Source organism: Anser brachyrhynchus (assembly GCF_964034855.1).
Source record: "Anser brachyrhynchus genome assembly, chromosome: 25".
NCBI classification, from domain to species: Eukaryota; Metazoa; Chordata; class Aves; order Anseriformes; family Anatidae; genus Anser; species Anser brachyrhynchus.
This window is the reverse complement of record NC_137718.1, coordinates 4,615,590-4,636,155: the sequence shown is the minus strand read 5'-3', so window position 1 is coordinate 4,636,155 and position 20,566 is coordinate 4,615,590. Positions and strand designations below refer to the sequence as shown.

The following is a 20,566-nucleotide window of genomic DNA, read 5'->3' as shown; positions in this document are numbered from 1 at the left end:
CGAACTCCTCCTGCTGCCTCTCCATGCTGCCACCCCCTGGAAAAGCCACCCTCAGCCTTCCTCAGGGGCGGCGACTTCGGAGAGAAAACGAAGGCCTGGGCGTCGCCGTGTGGAAAAAAAACACCCCAAAACTCAGGGAGGTGTTATTATTATCATTCTTTTTTCCCCAAAAAGTCATCACTTTGTCCTTCCCAAGCTGGCAAGGAGCTGTTGCCCTGCAGGGAGCCAGGCAGGGGCGGTTCCTCACACACTGCCTCCCCCTCATCGCCGCCTTCACCATGCGCTTCCCTCCTCCTCCTGCTTCTCCTCCAGCCGCGTGCTCACCCTGTTTAAGGCTTAAAACGGCGGCCACGGAGGGCCTGAGGCCCGTGGGTGCAGGGAAGAGAAAAAAGCTGGGGGCCAGCGGTTGAAAGAGCAACTATGCCCTCTTGGGAAGGTGCTGGTGAGTGTGGGGACTTCCCTCAGCTGTGTGCTCCCCTTGCCCTCACGGTCCCTTGGCCTCTGTGTGCTCCTCCCTGAGGCGGGGGTGCCTCTCCCCTGCGGGGCTGCACCCGTGGGGTGGGAAGCGCTGGGGAAATAAGGGTGCTGTGAGAGAAATAAGGGTGCTGTGAGAGAAATAAGGGTGCTGTGAGAGAAATAAGGGTGCTGTGGGGATGCCCGACAGAGGTGGCATGCCAGAAGCAGAGGTGGCTGGAGCTATCAATCACACTCCCGTTTCTAATCAGCAGCACCCCGGCTGGTGAACAAATAGCAACTCATTTGCAAAGCTTTTGCTCTGTTCTCTCATTAGCATAAGTATTGTTTTCCATTATCCATGGTGATTCACATTAAACTAATGCAAATTCATCTGTCATCTGAGCATATCTGAGTAAAGGGCAACTGTGAATTCAATTAGTGACTATTTGCCCCTATCCTACTAGGAAACTGAAGGTGTACAGTGCTGTGTGGGGGCTGCTTGATGTGTGGCTCGGATCCTGTGTGACCTTACTGTAGTAGAAGCAGACTTGCATTTGTTTGCTGGGTCAGATTTGAACTTGTAGATACTGATAGCATCAGTAATTCTGGCTTAAAAGCTAAACCTAAGCTTTTACAGCAGTTCCTCACCACATGATAAATGGTAGTTTTTATCCTTCCTCCACCATTTTGTGAAGTGACAGTTTGCCCAATAGTTTGAAATCCGTTGCTGTTTGTTGTTACCTTGGATGATTAGAAGTGAGGTGAATATACCTGGGTATTTTCCTGAATTTGATGTAGTCAAAGGAGAGAAGTAGCCATAAGCCAAGCTCTTTTTCATGTGCTTCACTGACATCCAGTTTCATGTAATATTTTTGCAACTGTAGAAATTTGGTCCTGGAAAAAAAAAATCTGCATTGTGGGTAATGCTCTTGCACAATATTTGTTCTATACTGTAATTCTTTTTGTTTCATCCAGGAGTGTTGCATTTGCTGGCAAGTTGTTGCTATCGTCCTTTCAGTAGTGTTTGCCTGCCTGTGTTGTAGAGTACACCCGTTCTTCCTCTAGAAAGAGGAATTCAAAATCCAGACTGTACTTCATTGAGTTCTGAGAGATCCTCCCAGAAAAGTGCTGCTGAAATACATTACCAGTTCACATTATGCCATGGGGAGAAGGTGATGGCAGGGGAGTTGCCTGATGCTTCTCCTTCTGGATGCTCTGAATCAGATGGGATGGGAGCTGTACGAATAAACAAAAAGTCCACAAAGTACTTGCCTGCACCACAACCACCCAGGCTATAATTCTCTGGGGTGCATACGCTATAAATTCCTTTCACTGCTGGCATGTTAATGGCACTTGGGGAGATGTCACTTCAAAACTAAAATGAGCAATGACACACCAAGCAGCAGAAGGTAAATGGCTTTTAACTGGATAACATGTCAGTTAAAGGCTAAATTATTTCCCTGCTGTCACTTCCCTTTACTATGTCGGCTGGTGTTATTGGCCATTACTGACAACGGTCGAGAGAAATGATGCCCTTGGCCCTGGGGCATGCTGATTACCTTTGTAGGTATCTGTTTATGGTAAAATAATAGGCAGACGGAGCTGAAACAAACTTCTTTCCTCTAAGATACATAGAAGTGACTCGTACAATGAGGTATCACCACTTACATGACAGTATTTCACTAGTGACCAGATGCTTGTGGTGTCTTCCAGACAGATTTGCCATGAAAGGAAGCTTTCCCCAGGGTGGCGAATGTTTCCGGTCAAGGGTCATTGTTTGGGCCTTCTAGCTCGTGAAGAAAACTTAAGGTCTAAAAATAAGTCTGTATTGGTCTATGACTCCTACAGAAGTTGGGCTCTGGGGACAAGATGTATCCTCAGGCATTCCTATAAGACATTAGAATGGGAGAGGGAGCCTGAAACTTGGTATTTTTGCAGCCTTTATGGGCTTCTAGATGATGGTAATCAGAATCCATTTTTCTAGATGCTGTGCTATGTCTAATGCCAAGGTAAACATTGCTGCTTCAGAATCTTCCTGAAAGGTTGAGGGGTTTTTGTGCACGTCTCAATTACATGGGTGAGCCAGTGCATGAAGGCAAGTGGTAAAAGCAGCAATAGGTGCTACGAAACTCAGCAAAATCAGAATGTTAAAGAAATTCTGAAAATTAATGTATTATCTATACAGTGGTTTTAGTATTGAAAAAGCTACTTAGTATTGAAAAAGCTATAATTTTTAAGGCTTTCTCAGCAGACTAATTGTTGTTAAGTAGCAGCAGAGCGGAGGAATTGATCTCTGGATTGCAAAGTAGCGAAGCCAGAACTTTCTGCTTCTATTGCCTAGGTACATTTTGAAAGCTGCCCCTGCAGAAATGGCCCTGTGGTTCTGTTTACAACAGTGATGCCAGATGGTTACAGTTTGTGGGAGGTGACTTTCTCATCTCCAGATGTTTTGAGATCCGCAAGTCAAACTAGGCCTTTTCTGTATCATCATCCTCAGTAATAAAGGTTCTGCAGGGCAAATACGGGCTTTATCTACACACCTGTACAGCCAAACTGCTTTTGTATTGACTGATGTGAACTGGTCTAGGCTACTTTAAAAAATTAGTTGAGATTTAGTAGGTTCCTAACTGCTCTCCTATATTTGGGTATACTCTGAAGTGGCAGTAAGTTAAAGGTACTAAAATATTCTTTTTTTTCCTTCAAGCTTTAGCTGTTCAGAATTCGTCTGGATAATGATGACCCTATCCTTACCCAGTTTAGGGCTTCAGTCACTCGTTTAAATACCTTAATGGGAGGTGGGTGAGTAAAAGCCTAGGCAATGAGTGGTGGTGTGTAGTGAAGAGTGTGTTCCTTGTGCCCCTTGAGTTCCAGAGATCCCTGGGTGTCAGAGTCCAGCTTGAGAACCTGAATCGAACAGGTGCTCAGACTTCCTTAAAGCGCCTGAAATGTGGCAGGAATCCTTTAAGTTCACTAGCAAACACTTTGAAAACCAGATGGTTTCTTTGCAACAGAACCCTGAACATAACAGGAAAATAGAAGATACTCTCCTCCCTCTCTTAGCTGGAGAAAAGAATCTTAAAAATGCCTTGCATGTGCTAAATAAATAAATTTAAAAATGAACCTTCTGGCCAATCACAGTTTAGCTACCCTGCAATTAAACAAATCCACAAACTGGCAACACATTTACATCTCATTAAGGGGAGGCAAATGCAGCAACTGCATGAAAATTTAGAAATTAGACACAATTACCATGTTGGCTGGAGGCAGGAGCAGGGAGCATTGTTGAAGGAGGCTTTTAAGAGAAGTTTGATGGTTCCTTAATTGGCTGCTGCCACCCCGGTCCCACCCAGCTCTGCTGTTTAAATGAATTAAAAAAACAAAACCCAACAAAGTCATTGATGCTCTGCCTATCTCTGCAGTGCAGCAGCCCCGAGGAGTTAATGAAGCAAGACCCACAGAGGTCTGCCAGAGAGCTGCAAACGTCGAGGGTGCTCCCCTGACATGACGCTGGGCAGCCTTCCCAGTCACTGAGGGACAAGCCTCTGCTGGCCTTTTTATGGGGTTTGCAGAGACAAGGCTCAGACACTGACCCTTTTGCTCTTGCTGTGCTCTGCAGCTGCGTCCAGTCACATAATGAGTTGTTTTGAAGGGCTAATATACTTGGGATTGCAATGCAGCACTCACCGAAGTTTGTGGGTGCCTTTGCATCGAATTTAAGGGTCAGAATATTTGTCTGATGTCAGTGGTGATGTCTGCTAGTACAGAGGTATTTTTTTGTGCGTGTACAGCATCCTTCCTCTTCCCTTGTCTCCAGCAGTTACCTTATTCCTCTGCGTGTTTCTTAAGAGGTGACAGGTTTGTGTTGGTTTTGTCCTGCATTAGCGGTGGTCTGGCACAAAGCAAGAACCCCAGAACCAAGCTCTGATATCATGCCCTGTAAAAAAAGGCCTAAAAAAATAATAGCTCCGTGTTAACGAATTAGGAATGGTTGTGGTGATTGCCCATTTGTGTGCAGGGACCTTTTGTCTTGGAGCAGAATATTCACAGTAAATACTACTTAGGTGTTCCTTTGTATTTTTGGAAGATTTGAGGCCTACACCTTTACTTTCTGAAACGTACAGCCCCTTAGCGCAGCTTTCTGCGTGGCTTCGGCAGCAAAGTCCAGCTTGGCACAACTGAAGCAAGTTAATAGGGGAATGAATAGAAGTCCTACAGGCCGGCGCGTACCCTGCATACCAATTGATACAGTCTGTCTGGTGCAGGGGAAGGCAAAGAAAGAAGAGAGTTTTTCCGCGTGTCCTCAACTGATCCCTTGAAAAAATGGAAGCAGTGCAAATTTAGAAATAATTAAAAAAAAAACACCAAAAACCTGTTTAAACTAGATTTTTTCTAAAATGTTGGCATATATGACCACATGCCTGGACCTTCATTGTCTGTGAGGTTCAATTGACTTCAAGCAGTTTTATCAGCATTTATATGCCACCTGCACTGTGCTTGTTTTTCTTAGTATTTCTTTTGATGTCTTGTTTTTCTTCCCTTGAAGGTAGTTTTGAAATTGGCATGTTTCCTGATTGCTCAGGTATCTCTGATCCATTGGATTAGTCATTTTGCTGGGCTCTCCGTGACCCTGAGGAGAAGCTTTATCATTCATATAAGAATTGATGAACAGCGTTGACTTGTGAATTGATAAGCAATTAAGGACATTGTGTCAAGGAACCGATGAAAGCTGTAAGGGTCCATAAGGGATTTATATGCTCTGCTGTAGATGAGAAACTGTGTTGTCAGTAATTGAGGGGACTGTATGTGCAGCAGCCAACAAGTTCAGAGCTGTAAACAGTTCCCGTGGCATTAATTGTCAGCCTGCCATTGAGTTCAGGAGTGTTTTGCCCCTGACGTGTGCGTAGCCTTGATATGAATAGCTAATGTAGGAGAGGTGCGTGGTTAACGCTATGCTTTGGCTGAAATGTAGGTTTCTGTTTGGGGGGCTGCAGAACCTCTGTGAAGCTCACTTTTTGCTCTCCTTGCAGTGTTGCTCTATAGCTCTCTTCCACGCGGTGCACAGGAATATCGTGCATAGCAGAGGAAAGGCACACAACTGGCCAGAAAACTGCTCTGGCCTGATGCCACTGCAGCCTGCATCCCAGCCAGCTGCCCTAGTGACTTTCTGCTTTCTGTGTAAAAAACAAAAACAAAAAAAACAGCACATAGCTTATTCCTAAGGTAGCTGCCTAGGAAGGGTTAATACGGATGGTATTCGGTGTGTGGCTCCTGCTTTTGGCTGATGTTGGAGTTGGTTTCGTTTTAATTTTATTATGAAGATATCTTGTTTAGGAAATCAGAAGAGGGCTCTAGCTGCTCTCATCTTGCCAATTCATTGCTTCTTCCCTGAACGTGCATCACAAGGATCTCGGGAGTAATTCATACAAATGTATCCTAGCTTAGCCAACAGAAGCAATTTCAGCTGGAACCGAATATAATCCATTTCACCCCGGCATCAAATAAAGGGAAGGGGACCTTTTATTACTTTGACTCTTTGTTTTTTGCAAATATTCAGATACTACAATGACATATTGAAAGATAAAATCTAGAGATAGATATGAAGGGTAGGAATCAAAAACCTGCGTATAGTTGCTTGCAGGCTCCATGGAAACTGGGCTTGTCGTCATCAGCTGGAGTTGCATATACATGAATTTGGGCATCTGTAAGAATGAAATCAAGTTTTAATCTTTTGTTTCAAATGTCACAGTGCAACTGGATTATAAACCCTGAGCTCTTGGCTTTGGCAGCAACAGCTATTGATGAAGATGTCATATATTTAAGCACGTTGGAACATTTTCTTGGTCTTTTCTGAGTGCTCCAGTGCCTCGCTCTTAGGAAGAAAGCAGCAGTTGTCTCCTTGCGACCTTATTCTTTGTGTAGTGAAACAAATAATATTAAACGGATCCAAGTAGGTGTAATTCTCCGGAGGATCCCATCTTTTACTTATCTGCATTAATTGCCTCAATATGCCAGCAACAGATCTGGAAAGCCCTGGTTAAGATAAACTCCTGCTGTGCTGGGTGCAGTTTTATGAAGAGTGGAGGAGGAATTGAGAACAACAAATTAAAACTAATCTCATCTCCTAAAATATTTGATTACACAAACTCAATTTATTACCCAGAGCTGCCCTTTTAAACATGTACAAGCTGGTAAGACAAACAGGGCTGGGAGAGGAGGGGGGAATTAACCCCAAATTTGTCCTACAAGAAAACCTTCTGTAATCTGCTGCAGTAATGGCTTGAAAGGCTGCCCTAACCTCGCTGTAAATTAGCATGTTTAGCACACGCCGTGAAAAGGATTGTCTTATAAATCAGGGTCTTTGCAGAGTGTACTCTGTGGTGTCTTGGGACCTGGGAATCTGAAGTTACCTCTTTAACGAACCTCAGACTGAGCAGCAAGCTGCCAAAGCGTTTGGACTGGAGCTGAGACACCCTCTGTGTCAAGTAACCAGGAGCCTGTGGGCCTGGAGTGGATGGCTTTCTCTTTTCCTTGTTTTTGGAAATTTCTTCTGTAAGAAATAACAGACGATTTGTGCACAACGTGTTTATCTGCTGCTTGTTCATGCATTCCCCTGATGTGTGTTTCTCAGGCTATTTTGAAGCATTTTCCTTGTCAAACGTCATTGCCTTCTCATTTTAATTGATCTCGAAGCACGTTTTTGGGTAACCCAGGAGTAAAGATCCACTGTGATCCCTCTCCATCCCAATCGCTGCTTTATTCTTTGAGGAAGCAAGGGTTCTCCAAAGGCGGTCTAAACCTGGTAGAGGTTGTTTTATGCTTCCTTTCATCGCTCTCCCAGCTGGAGCAGAGGTGAGAGGCGCTGCTTGGTAAGCTGCCTGGGAGCTGCCTTCGAACAACAGGGAAATAAATTCCATGCTGGAATTCATCAGCCCCTCCAATCAATGTACTTTCCAATTAATTCCTTTGTATAAGGAGGACTTCTGAAAACAGTGTGCTGCTGTTAGCTCTGGCTTTAATTTATTTTGAAAAATGCGTAATTATCAAGCTGTGAGCAAATTGCCATGCCTTTCACCTGGCTCCTTTCTGAACTCATTCGCATTCAGAGGAGCCATTGATTAATGAACAGAGCAGCAGAGGACAAGGATGATCCAATGCAGCTACGGGCCGCATACCGCAGAAGTAATGCCTCGGGAGAACATCTATTAGGGCCTCTGTTGGAAACCACTGGCTGAGGCAATGCTGCCCCTTATTGCAGACAAAGACAAGAAATGTGTCCCGGGAGATGAACTTGGCCCATTCCTTCACTTGAGCTGTGAATGAGCAGAAGCGAGCCCTGTTTCTCAGCCCCTCCCGTGCTGTGTTTGTGTCAGCTCTGCCAGCACATGGACAGGTGCAGATACCAAGCCCACTTTAAATTCATGTTTTCTTATGGGAGAAAAACAAAAAATCAACAGTTCTTGTGGAGTCCAGACATGCTGTGCAGGGTACAATGCATGGGATAGTGCTTGTTTCTCCTGCATTCATGGGGACCGAAGGATTCTTCCTCAGGCATGCTTCTGAGCCCTTTTTAGTGTCCCCTTTTTCCTTTGCTGTGCCTTTTCCACACCCGTGGGACGAAGAGGAGCTGGCTGTAGCCTTCTGTGCTGGTCTATATAATGATGTTCTGTGCCTTTCCAGGGGACACATGTGCCTGTGAGGCTCATGGCCTGTTTCCCACTTCTGATCATACAATCATCATGTTGGAAAAGACCTTGAGGATCAAGTCCAACCCTCAGCCTGCCCTACTGAGCCCCATTCTTCCCTGACAGCTGGATTTTGTTTACGAATGATGATGTAGTTCCTAATTAGCACTGGGAAACTGAACTTATTGTTGCTTAACCATTGCTCGTTGAAAAGGCCAGAGATGAGAAACTTACCCGTGTATGTAACCATCGATCTTGTGAAGTTAAATTCAGAGCCAGCTGTGAAAGCCGGTGCTTTTTGTTGCTCTTCAGTATGGAAATTACACATTTTTCACTTCCTCTAAGTTCCCGGTGACTGTTTTTCCCCCTCAGCCTCTGTCCTTGTTAGAATGACAGTCAGTCTGTTACTGGGTGTCAGCTGCACATCAGCTAGCAGGCGTGAATTCGCAGGAGATGAGGTAAAATAATTTCTTCTGGAGTGCAGGTAACTTAAACGTTGATCAAGGTACTGACTGAGTCTGAGCAGCAGCTATGTTACATCCCTTACGGCTTGTCATCTTCACCCTTGCTCATCTCAGGTGTCGCTGTGGGTTTGCACAGACCCTTTTCTAGCAAATAGAAGTTCGGGTCTGTGGTTTTTGTCGTGTCCTCCGAAAAGGAGTCGTAGCTCCGGTGCTTTCACATGATGTGAAAACACCTAACTGCTGGAAGACAGACAGTGCGTCAAATATCCCTCTTACAGCCCACTGAACAGCTGGCTGGTACTGCTGAGTTCAGAGCATTATTACGCCAGGCTAAACTAAAATGGTTTAACATGCAGGAAAAAAAAATATATATGCGTCTTTCTCTACTCTTTTATGCCTCATTTTCCGTTTGGTTTGGAGTCCTTGGGGTGGCTACGTATTTGTCTGGGGGGAGAGCGAGTGTGGTTTGTTTTGTTTGTTCAACTTCTTTGGGCTAAACTGCAGAAGCGCTGATAATCCAAAGCTTTTAGGAAGACTTTGCCAGAATTTGGGGCTGGCAGTAAGGCCTGCCAGAATTCGGGGCTTTGCAGGATCGGACTGTGATCCCTCTGATTTGCTGGACTCTTTGTGGCTCCCTGTTTCTGCAGGAGTTAAGAACTGTGCGTTAACATAATCGGGTTCTAACGTAATAACCCCTCTAGGCTGTGTGAGCTTTAAGCCGATACCGTGAGAAGTAGGATATCAGCTCCAAAAAGGGGAGGAATACTTTATTCTATTGAATTTGCACTGAAGGAATTAAAAAAAGCCTAGCATCTGAGACCAACAGTTTCTTAGAACCCTGCTACAATCCATTTAACAAATTGTTTCTACTCTATCTTCACCCTGGTTGTTCTTATTATGCCCGTTATCTGATGGTTATTTAATCTATATTTTGTAATTACTTCCCTTCTGTCTTCCACTTCAACATACATTCATTTTCTTGTTGCGCTAATGCAGTGACCTACATTATCCAAGCTGTAAAAGTCAATTATGCTGCCTGTGAGTTTTCAAGTGGCGTTTAGCAAATGGGTTTGTGTATTATCTACCTGTTACCTGGTTCAAGCCAGGACTCAGTTTTTCCCAGGCACTTCGTAAAAGCATCTCTGGAAATGCAACTGTTCCTCCAGATTTGGATGCCACTTGTACTTCAACAGTGCTGGGAAGGAATACAGGATGTCTTGTCCATACATATAGATGATAACGAACGTGCATTATACTTTGCAAATGAAGCATTGCATCGGTTGTCTACTTCTCGCTGAAGCGGGAATACATTGCTCCAACCTGCTCTGTGCAGGTCTCGCTGTACTGTTGGGTGTAGATTTTGCATCTCTGATATTAAATCTCAGGCTTTAACTCCAAGCTGTGCTTGTACTGCCTGATAGGTAAGAGAGGTATCGTCGTTACCAAATGGATTACAAAATCATCTGTACCCAGCAAACGGTTCCCAGGGGGCAGGTGGGTGGGGAGGGATGTTTGTTTTTTAATCAAGCCTCATTCATTAATGCTTGAAGCTTCCCTGCATGCAGATCATCACCCTTCGTGCCTTTCCCCGGCTTCCTGTTACAATATTGAGATGTGAGCACATTACAGATGAAGTTAAGAGCCCATGTTAATAAGCTCTCTAGACCCATGCTAATTTTGTAGTAGAAGAAAAGGATGTATCAGAGGGAATTTATTAGATAGAGGTGCAATCATTCTAAAAACTCCTGGCTCTTCCTTCGTACGAAGGCTGATTGCTTTATGACTTGACACCACAAGACACCTTACAGCAGCACTCCTGGAGCATCACTTTTAGAAAGACTCACCAGCCCTTTGACAGTGCCCCGTGCACACATTTTGGTGTATGTGGGGAATGTGTATGCCTGTAACACGTGCGTAGATGTGCATGTGTTCTTATAGGGACACCCTTTCGCAGCAGACAGATGTGCAAAGAGAGGGATTTAAACATGTCCTCTGCATTAAAATGAATCATGTCAGAGGCATCAGTGTATACTTATTGATTGACAGACTTGCGCAGTACTTCCAGCATTTGCTGACATTGGCATACACACGTGCAGCTGAGGATGTCTGCTAAGCACGTGGACGTGCTTTGAAGCAGAGGAACACGGGCAGAAGGCCCACATCCTGTCACGGTGTCTGTAGTTCCCTGAACAAAACTGGCGTTTAGCCATCGGTTCTGAGGCTAATTGCGGAAGGGTGGGCAAAGATTGTTTATCACTGCCCCTCTGATGCTGGCGTTTTGTCTCCTCAGATCATGATGGTTGGATTGCCATGGGATGAACCTCCTCCAGGAAACAGGGTTGTCTGTGCCTGTGGTCACTCTTCGTTAGTCTACACTGTGCCAGTTTCAACTTCTCTACGCTTGCTGCATTTGCAACGACGCCTTCACCATGAGCTATATACACACCTAGTTTATTCTGCTCCTCTACATCAGCTTCAGGCCGTAGAAATTATGCTCAGAATGTGCTTATGAGGCATTCTTTCTATAGCTAAATGTGTAAAATTACTTGGGAGAACTTGTCCTTTTCCACTTGTTTTTTCTTTTATCCTAAGTGCTATCTGTATATGGCCTATATACAAAAATTTTAAATTAGAGGAATGGTTCCCTGCGAGCAGTAGCTTCTGTGCTGCTCGACAGGTGCTCATCGGGAAGCGTTTGAAGCGTTACAGTTTTTAAAGAGGGAAGTGTGTGGCAGTTTTTCTAAGGCATTTAGGTATGGAGCTGGTTGTCAGTGTGCCACTGTGTTCTCCATCAGTACCATATTTGAGTACAGCCTAAATACCATCTGATTTAGCTTCCTTTTTTTTCCCCCCTTAGAATTCCTTCTGTTAAAAGCAGCTGTTATTCCTTCATTTAAGAAAGAGAATTAAGGCAGAGAAAAATGAAATTACTTGCCCGAGGTCACTAACAGAACTAGGAACAGAGTGGGGGTCTTGCAAATTGAAGCTCAGTGCTTTAATCACGAGCTCAGATTTAAAGGCTAATGTCTGAGGGTTTTCTTTTTTTGGGGGGGTTACATATCTAAGGTTTTTAAGGGAGCGTTCCATATGGTGCGTTATAAGCTAGTTCGAATCTGGTTATGTTTTGATACCTGGCTTTCTAATTATAACAGCTTCTAGGGTGGCTTGAAAGCATAATTATTATAGGAAGTTGCAAATAAACTTTAAGAATAACCAGAAGGCCCCCATGAAATCACGAATATAGCCGGAGAGTAAAAACTAAGTAGATCTTAGCATCGTTTTTGAGCTTGTGTTCCTTCTTGTAACCCTGTCAGTGCATGAACGTGTGCCTGGGGCTGGCTAGCTGTAGACAACATGGGGGGAGTTGAATAGCTCTGCTCTAAATGTGTTTTGTTACTGGATTTCCGGAGATTGGTTTGGATGATGGTAAATGTCTGAATTCTAATATATGCTCGTTGGGAGGCATTTAGCAATCAGGATCCTCAGTGCGGGAAGCCCAGCTGGGAAGACAGACCTGTACAGGAGCTAATGCTACAGAAAAAAAGGTCTTTATTTCAAGAGCCTTAACAGCAAATTTGATTTCCACCAGCCTAGTGTTTATAGACTGGTATTCTCTCCTCTATAGGAAGCCAATCTGAGCTTTCACGGGGCTCCTGCCGGAAAAAATCAGTTGGAAATTCATGCAAGGTTTGCAGTAGCAAAAGGGCAGGTGAGGATGCAACTGGTTGTGTTAGTGGGAGGTGAGGGAAATAAGAGATGTGGGAGAATGTCTCAGTAGGGAAGGAGGAAGAAGTTGCTGTCGGCCTCATTGCACTTTGAACAGCTCATGGAAAATGCTGCAGTCTGCTCTGAGTCACCTTACCTAAACCAGGTTCTCTTTGGAGAGTGAGCTCTTTGTCCACTAGGGACAATAGGGGAGAGAATGGGAAGACAGTACCGGAATGCTTGAAGAAGTTGCATTCCTCAGATGGGTTTTCTGCATTCCCCTTCAATTCTACTTGCACCCGAAGGGAAAGTTTTTACCAAAATAGTTTCATGCATGTATTTATTTTTATTGACTTGAGAATGAGCAAGGAAAGACGTCAGTGAAAAATGTGTAGGCTTCATCTTGCAGCGGTGAGGCTGACAGCGTAACCTGAAGTCTGGGTCCCCCATGAGCATCCCTGGCCACATTTGGACTGCAGAACTGGTGTAGGCAACGTGCCTCGTGTTCCTTTTCTCCTTGCACGTTCACTGGAGTTTGCTGCCAAAGGAAACCAGGATGTGCAGAAGGATGACAGGCAGCCAAGCCTTATCTCAGCAGTGGCAGCCGGGTTGCTTTCAGAGTACTCTGGAAAAGCAGAATGTATGTCCATTATCCCTGCTGCAGACAGAGCATATATTCCCACTCCTTTGTGGATTCCCAGTAAGGCAAGCCACTGTTGTTATCTAGAACAAAATCCTTTGATGCCCTTTACAAGACGCAGGGATTCTTAACAGAACCTGAGCGTGGCCAGAGGGATGTGTTCAATTATGAATCTTTTTGCAAATTCTGCAGGCTGACTTTGGAATACTAGTTAAATGGAAGTTTTCAAACGAAACCTGAGGGAAGCATACTTATCACAAGATATTCACTACATTAAACCGAGCCTCTTCTTTATGTAAGATTAATTTTTCAGGGCAGAGGTGCCCACTGGTCCAAAAGAATAATTATTTCTTCAGAATGACCCTCTGTAAAAGGAGAGGAAAAAGGTATGTCATACAAAAAAAAAAAAAAGCATGCTTCCAGCAGATGAAAGTTGTATGTTACAGAAAATAGCTTTTTGACAGTATATTGTTGTGAAAAATTAAGGTTATGTCTGCATATCTCTTGTGCTTTTTATTCGGAAACTGCGGCCTTTCTTTTTTAATAAATAAATAAATAAATAAAGTTACTTGGACCTGCTTATTGGGTAAAATACATTCAATGAAGGAAAAAAAAAAATTAAGTACTTTAGTGGTAGGGGAGTGTGAAAGGGTGAATGCAGTGCTGTTCCTCTTTGAGTTACTGAATAAATAAGTTATTGAGTACCACAATTTCCTCAGAACTACCATGGCCTTTGCTAGTATGTCTTGGTCCAAGCAGTTTGGCTTGGTTCAAAGTTACTTGCCTGCATAGTGTCTGAGCACCAGCGGTTTTCACTGTACTCTTGTTGGATAGGCATGCATTTATATTTCCATTCATGTTGTTAGCAATAATATTGCCATAATTCTTAGTGGCTGATGTGCAGTAAGTGCTGTACAGTGTGACAGATGTGGGACGGAGGCCCAGGAAGCTGAAACACAATGCATCTTTTTACACCGTTACTTGCAAAATGTCAAGTTTTACCCATCTGTCTGGAATCTGGGACAGATACTTAACTGCAAGACCACATCCTTTATGTGATCTAATGTTAATACTCTGTCATTTTTGCATTTTACAGCTTGCCAAAGAAATAGATGAACGTTACGCTGGCCATCTACCATCCACTCAGTCTCGTGTTCCCCGTTTTGTCACGGAGGATCTTAATCAACATGAAAAGCAGCATCACATCCTCACCTGACACCTGTGGTGCCGAAAGGTTTGTAGCTCTTGCTTTGTGGAATGTAGTTCTAACAAAGTTGAAAAGAAAGCTCATAGTACACTGGTGATACCCCTTCTTTGCTCAAAAATTTAACCACAGTTCTTTAGCCAGACCAGAAATGTTGCTTTCAGCAAGATCTTCTTTGGAAGGAGTAATGAACAAATAAGATCTAGGAATAAGCTATTATGAGGCATTAAATCCTCTTCCTAACTGCTTATTCAACACACACAAAAGAAGATCTAACAAGGAATTTCCAGAATTGGTATTAATCCTACTCTGAGGCTTTCTGGAGGTAAAGGTTGGCTCCTCTGGGGCATTCTCGTCTTCTATAAGCAATCACTCTTCTACAAATTCTCATAAACGTGGATGCTAAGTAAAGTTGATATAATGTGATAGATGTAGCTCTTAATTCAGGTAACGCTCTGTACTACCCCATGGACCTTGGCATTGGATGGGGAAGGAATTTCAGGATGCTAAAGGGCATTTTTTCTTGCATAGGCTGTAATAAAACAACAGCCGCTCCTGTGATTATTGAGATTCTACTTGGCAAGAATCAGTGTGTTTATACAAAAGCTGCCATCAAGACATTGTGTTACCATTCCAAATCAATACAGTTTGGGGCTTGTTTTTTGGTAATAATAAAAAAAAAAGAATAATTATGTGAGCCTTTTTAAAAATAAAACATCTACCACAAAAGCTAAATGAGATAAATAACCCCAGACAGAGCAAGAAGGCAACCTCACTAAATTGAATCCAGTCAATTTTAACATTCACAGCGCTAGAGGCAATTTTAGACAGTGTAAACGTAATGGAAAAAAACAACACATATTCCTGAAGCTGACTTACCGAACTTACAGTTTGAGCCCCAATGATGATAAATCAATGATCTAGAAAATAAAATCCCTTTCCTATTAACCAGATGGGCACGCAAATTCTTCTCAGACTGGGATGTAAGCACCCAAAATTTTCAATTAGTTTCACATACCACTACCTTATAATTATAAGTAATTAGGTTGGAACATAGTGCAGACACACATATATAAACTGTCTTTCTCTTGCTTTCTCTCTCTATAAAACGTCTATCTCCTGATTTGATACAATTCCTTTAATTCAGTTGAAAGATTCTCTGCTAACATCATAAGAGATGCACTGAAGCAGAACTCTGAAATTGAATTACAACCTTTGTATTGAGCCAGAAAGGAAAGTTGTGATTATGAAGTCCTGCCTCTGCTGTTTCTTCCTTCTGTGCTCAACTTTGCAAGGGTTTTTTGTGCCCTAATGATGCTTTTTATCTCCAGTACCATGGAGTGCAAGTGTCCTGTTAGCTGCCCAGCATGCTCTGCCTTCGCCTGCTCATGTGGTTGCAGGTGATAACTTCTGAATGTCTGTGCCAAAACAAAAGCAGAAAAGTTGAGCAGGGAGAACTTGCGGGAGCTTGGGTCTGCGTGGAAATTCTCCTGACTGGCTTCGTTGGCATACATTCATTGAGTTTAAGGTAGTCTGAACTTCATGCAAGTTTTGGAAAAACTAGCAGCGTCTACCTGGCTGTTCTTTGGTAGTCTTGAGATTTTGCAAATTCCAGAGGTGTCATCCCGGCAGCACCAGCAAAGGCTTTTTACTATGCCGAAATAACAGACATAATCAATCTCTATGAAAACCTGAGAATTTTGCAAGTCGGATTTATTTTGCATGGCATCTGATGGTGTTTTACCTGAATTGCGGTGGTTATTCCCTGGGTGTTTCACTACTGCTGAGCTTAATGCAGTGTGCAAGATGCTTGCCTATTGAAAATATTGATTTTGGAAAGCCTATGTGCACAGAACCAGACAAGGGAGAACAAGCAGAGGAAGCACAGCTTCTGAAATTGTGGTTCCAGTAAGGTAGAAGTGTTGGGGTCTCCATTTAAGCTTTAAGGGGAAAAGAAAACTTGAGATGATTGAAGAAAAAAAAGTCAAGTGTCTCCTGAAAGAAGAGGGACACCGCTGTCCCAGAGGTTCTTCTCTTTTTAGTTTTGTGGTATGTTTAAGCTTCTGCATCTTCAAAAGTGTAAAGAATTAAAATAGGGTATAAAGTCACTTTCTGTAATACAATGTCTGCCATAACATAAGTTTTCTGTCTGTAATGACAGTGTAATTACATTCCAGTTTTGTTTCCAAATATGTAAATAATGCTTATTCCTATGACTGCAAGGTTAACTTTATGACAACATAACAACCTTGGCTATTACTCTTAATGAAGTGCTATTAAACTCCAGATATCTAACTACATCATATTTATGTTGCAATTATTGCTACTTGCTTGGTGCGTTTCCAGTTAGATAAATCAGTGGTAATTTCCAAAAGGCTAAAACAAATGCTTTGTGTAATTGTACTGTAATTGTTGGGTAATTACAGAGTAATTATATGATTATAAAATATGGTCTACTCTAACTTTTCTCCTGTTTTGACTTTTTTTTTTTTCACTGCCATGTTCCTAAGTAGACTTCATGACCATGCTGTATACCTCAAAGGCAGAGGGCCTCTGAATACCAGAAGTGTTGAATCGTGGCTTCCATGGATTATTCATCATGGTTAATGGACTTGAGCACCCAGGAAATTGTGGTGAAAGCCTTTCAGGGCCTGGTGCTTTGACTTCCTTCCTAACAAAATGCCCTCACCTTCCTTCTTGCAGAGTATTTGCTTACCTTTACCTGTTCACAAGATTTCTGTGAGGGTTTTATTTTCTTTGTCTCCTGTCCTTCTGTCACATTTAACCAAGTTGTCTCAAATCTATTTGGAGACTCAAAGACACAGATAAGGACATAAAACCACTGAAAAAGCTGAAGTGTTGTTTTCATGGGAAACAACAACAAAAAAATTTGTATTTTCAATAAAGCTGTAGGCAGAACGGTCCATTTACACTGATGTTATTGCCCTTTCTGAAACTATAATTTCGTGCAACATCTTAAAGTATTCTGGTCTGGCTTTGTACCAGTTAGGATAATGGAATTACTAAGCACGTAAAAATCCTTGTTCTAGTTTGTGTGCTCCCAGAGGCATGTTCACAGGTACACATTATTTCCCTTTCTTTAAACTGGAATCTGTAGCTACTTGACAGAGTTTCAATATGAAATACTTTGTCTCTCCCAGTTATTGAAATAACTGGGGATAAAACTGTCCACTGAAACCTTCACAATGCCTTTTTAAACAGCACTTCTCTTATTGTTCATTGCTGAACGGAGTGTTCCCTTTCATGCACCCTGCAGTGTTCAAAAATTGGTTGGAGAACCTTTTTGTGTGGCTTGCAGACTATAACTTTGGGCAAGGTTGTGCTCCAGCATCCTTGTTCCTTCTGCTGTGAATATGGAATGCATTCCCTCTGTGCCTCCCAAATCTTAACTAAATGGACAGGCTTCCCTTTATTCTGAAAGTCTGTCCAAGTTGGGCATGGGGACTGTGTCTGTGCCAGCCACAAGTCCAGAAGATCAGATAGGGTACACAGGGCATTGGAATGGCTACATCTCCGAGATGGTCCTGTAAGTGTTACTGTGGCTGTAACCATGTAGATAAGCCTGCAGCATGTTTGTGCTCTAATTGAATGCATTATCTGGCTAATCACAAGAACTTGCTGGTGGAATTGTTTTATTTTCCAAGTCTAGACTGGAATAGCTGTCAGTCTAAGCTTTGATGTTCTAATTCTGTTCATACGGATTCCTGGGGGGAAAAGAAAACACTATTTCAGAAGCAGTCAGGCATGAAAAACAAAAGGTTCTTATCTGAGCTAATAGAAGAGACCTAACACATACAGCTGATAGTTCAGAGTGTTAACTTATGGTGCTGTACACAGAAACATGCCCTGAGTATCTATTCCCCAATATGTTTTCACATATGTTTGTAAATAACATGACACTTTTGAAAATGCCTTGCACGCTGCTTCTTGGTTTCTTCAGATTTTTTACGATCCTCTGAAAGGAAGTATTGGGATGCTGCTTCTGTTCGCCGAGCTCTGTTTGACACAAGCGAGGTGGGAAACTTGCCACTTGAGTCACAGGAACTCTGGCTGCTCTATCACAGTAGGAGAGAATAGGCTGCTCGAGTTTGCAAACCTGGTTCTCATGCCTGAGGGGCTCACTTCTTCCTTCCTTCCCTGCCGCTGTGCAGCTTTCACACTGGAGCCTTGCTGGTTTTAACAGCAGCTGAGAACTTTCTCATGCCAGTTTCTGTACTTTTTTATTTTTACTGTTCAAATAACGCAAAAAGCTTGATGAGTAGGAAACACTTCTGAAAATCTTTTCTTTCCCTTGCATGTTTTTGATGGGTAAAATTGTCTGGGGCCTCTTCCTCTTGCTTTTTGGTCATCATCAGATGTACTTGGGATTGATAAGAAAGAATCTGTTCTGTAGGGACTGAGCTATAGTTCTTATCCCTGTCTCTGACTGGAGTGAATCCAGAGCAGAAATATTTCCCTCAAAGCCTTATTAATTTACTTATTCTCCCCATGTTAGCAGACATTAATAAATCATGTTCTGATGACTAGCTGACTAACTCTTCCAAGAAAATCTTTCTACTGAGAGGTCTAGGACAAAATACAATGCCACGTGTTCATAGGTTAGCTTTCCACTTTTGAGTGAAATTCTTTAGTTTTCTTTCTTGATGTCATTTGTTCTTTTTCCATGCAGAAACCAATGAAGGAGTTGAAATGCTTTGTACAAGATGTCATGCAGTCCACTTATACACATCTATATGTGTTTTTCTGCTGTGTGTACTTGCATGAAGTATCACTCCTTGCTTTTATCAAGGAATGAGGTAATGCAGACTTGAATACTACTGCATAGATGTGCATGCATGCTTCACACAAACATATTTTATAGACTTGTATCTTCTGATGTTTGAATGCATTTTTTGTCACGTTGATTTTCTGTTCATTGCTGTTCAGGCTTATTCAGGAGATAACATGCTGTCATGGGTGCCTAGTCAACTCGGGGTAAAATATCAAGTCACAGAGACAGCGTGACTAAGACTGGAAACAAAACGTGTGTTCTTTTTCTTGACAGGTGCTCTAAGTTCCAGGAACTTGGAAATGTTTGCTGAAACAGCCATAGCAGAAGCCCCTGTCTTAATGCCAAATTTTCAGCACTTAAGCATTTATAATCAGATTTAGGTACTCAGCCAACACAGTCTTTTTCATGGTAAGGAGAGTTTATTAGTCTGCACTAAGTTGCACTTTCAAACCAATGATCTCAACTCTTTGAGAAGAAACCATTTTCATGATTAATCCTGAAGTTTTGCTCCTGGAGCTTTTCTGAAATGAGAGAAAAGCAGAAGCTTTGAAGCTAATTTCAGCAAAAGCAAGAAAGCTTACACTCCATCTGTAATTCCAAACCTGCCTTCTGAAATAGTAATTAGAGATATTTTTACAATAAAATTTCCCCATCATGCGGATGTCCAGATGGATGGGCAGGCTTTTTCTCCTCATGCTCAATGTAAATTAGAGTAGGGAACTGGTTAGGCAAGGCTCTTGGGTTTCATTTCCAACTTTACCACTTATTCCCTGTGTGACCTATGAGTAACAGTTTATTTTAGCTAATGCTTTGTTTGTAAAATTGAGATGATTATGCTTTTCCTCTGGGAGAAGAGGGGAACTGTGCTAAGGCATAAATCAGACAGTGGTAAACAGCGTAGGAGAAACTTGCAAAAAACTTTGGTTGCTACCCTGGTCTCCCCCAGGCATTTGTAATGCTTTTATGTTGGGAGAGGGGTGTTGCACAAAACTAATAACCCATAATCTAAAGTTGTAATCATACAAAGATTTAAGCATTTAATGGAAAGATGCTAAGCTTGTTCCCAAGCCTTTGTAGGTTGGAGTGCAAAAAGACAAAGGGTAAGAATAGTGTGTAAAACAGTGAAGCAGTTGGCTAGGGTGATAATGGAGATATATCTGGGTAGTTTCACTTGTAAAAGTTTGAGCACGAATCTTGGTTTTTAATGTGGTTTGAGAACACAACTAAAAGTGCTACTGTCCAAATTTGTTGTATTTTATAGTAAACTGAAGCATGTAGATTAGGAATCTGGTGCCTTAAGCTCCCTCTGAAGTTAGTGGATAGGAGGAGATGTTCAGAGCACACCTCATCCCATTTGAAGTCTCTGCTTTGGTTGTGGAAGGAGCCTGGAGTAAGTAGGATGCTAATGTGGTTACCACGGGGAACGGCTTTAAAGTAAGGAGTGATAAATGCAAGGCAATATCTGTAAAAGAGCAGACTTTTTCTTTTCATCCCTTCGGTAAAGTGACTGTTAAAAGCCAACACAAAACATCTAGGAAGAGAGCATGTGTGTGAGGTAGGAAGCAGCCACGTGGTATTAATTGGAGAGTGCTGTCCTATTCAGAGACAGGCTGCGTTTCCTCC

The 20,566-nt window shown here is 42.6% G+C and overlaps 1 protein-coding gene across 1 annotated transcript in view; it reads left to right on the top strand.

The window, feature by feature from the left end:
* Positions 1–351: 351 nt before the first annotated feature.
* LOC308182811 (uncharacterized protein) overlaps positions 352–20,566 on the top strand; it is a 207,307-nt gene continuing 187,092 nt past the window's right edge. Inside the window, exons 1-4 of the mRNA XM_080568029.1 lie at positions 352–442; positions 10,893–12,147; positions 12,228–12,311; positions 14,044–14,181. The gene's annotated coding sequence lies outside the window, so the exon portion shown is untranslated. The remainder of the gene's footprint in view (positions 443–10,892; positions 12,148–12,227; positions 12,312–14,043; positions 14,182–20,566) is intronic.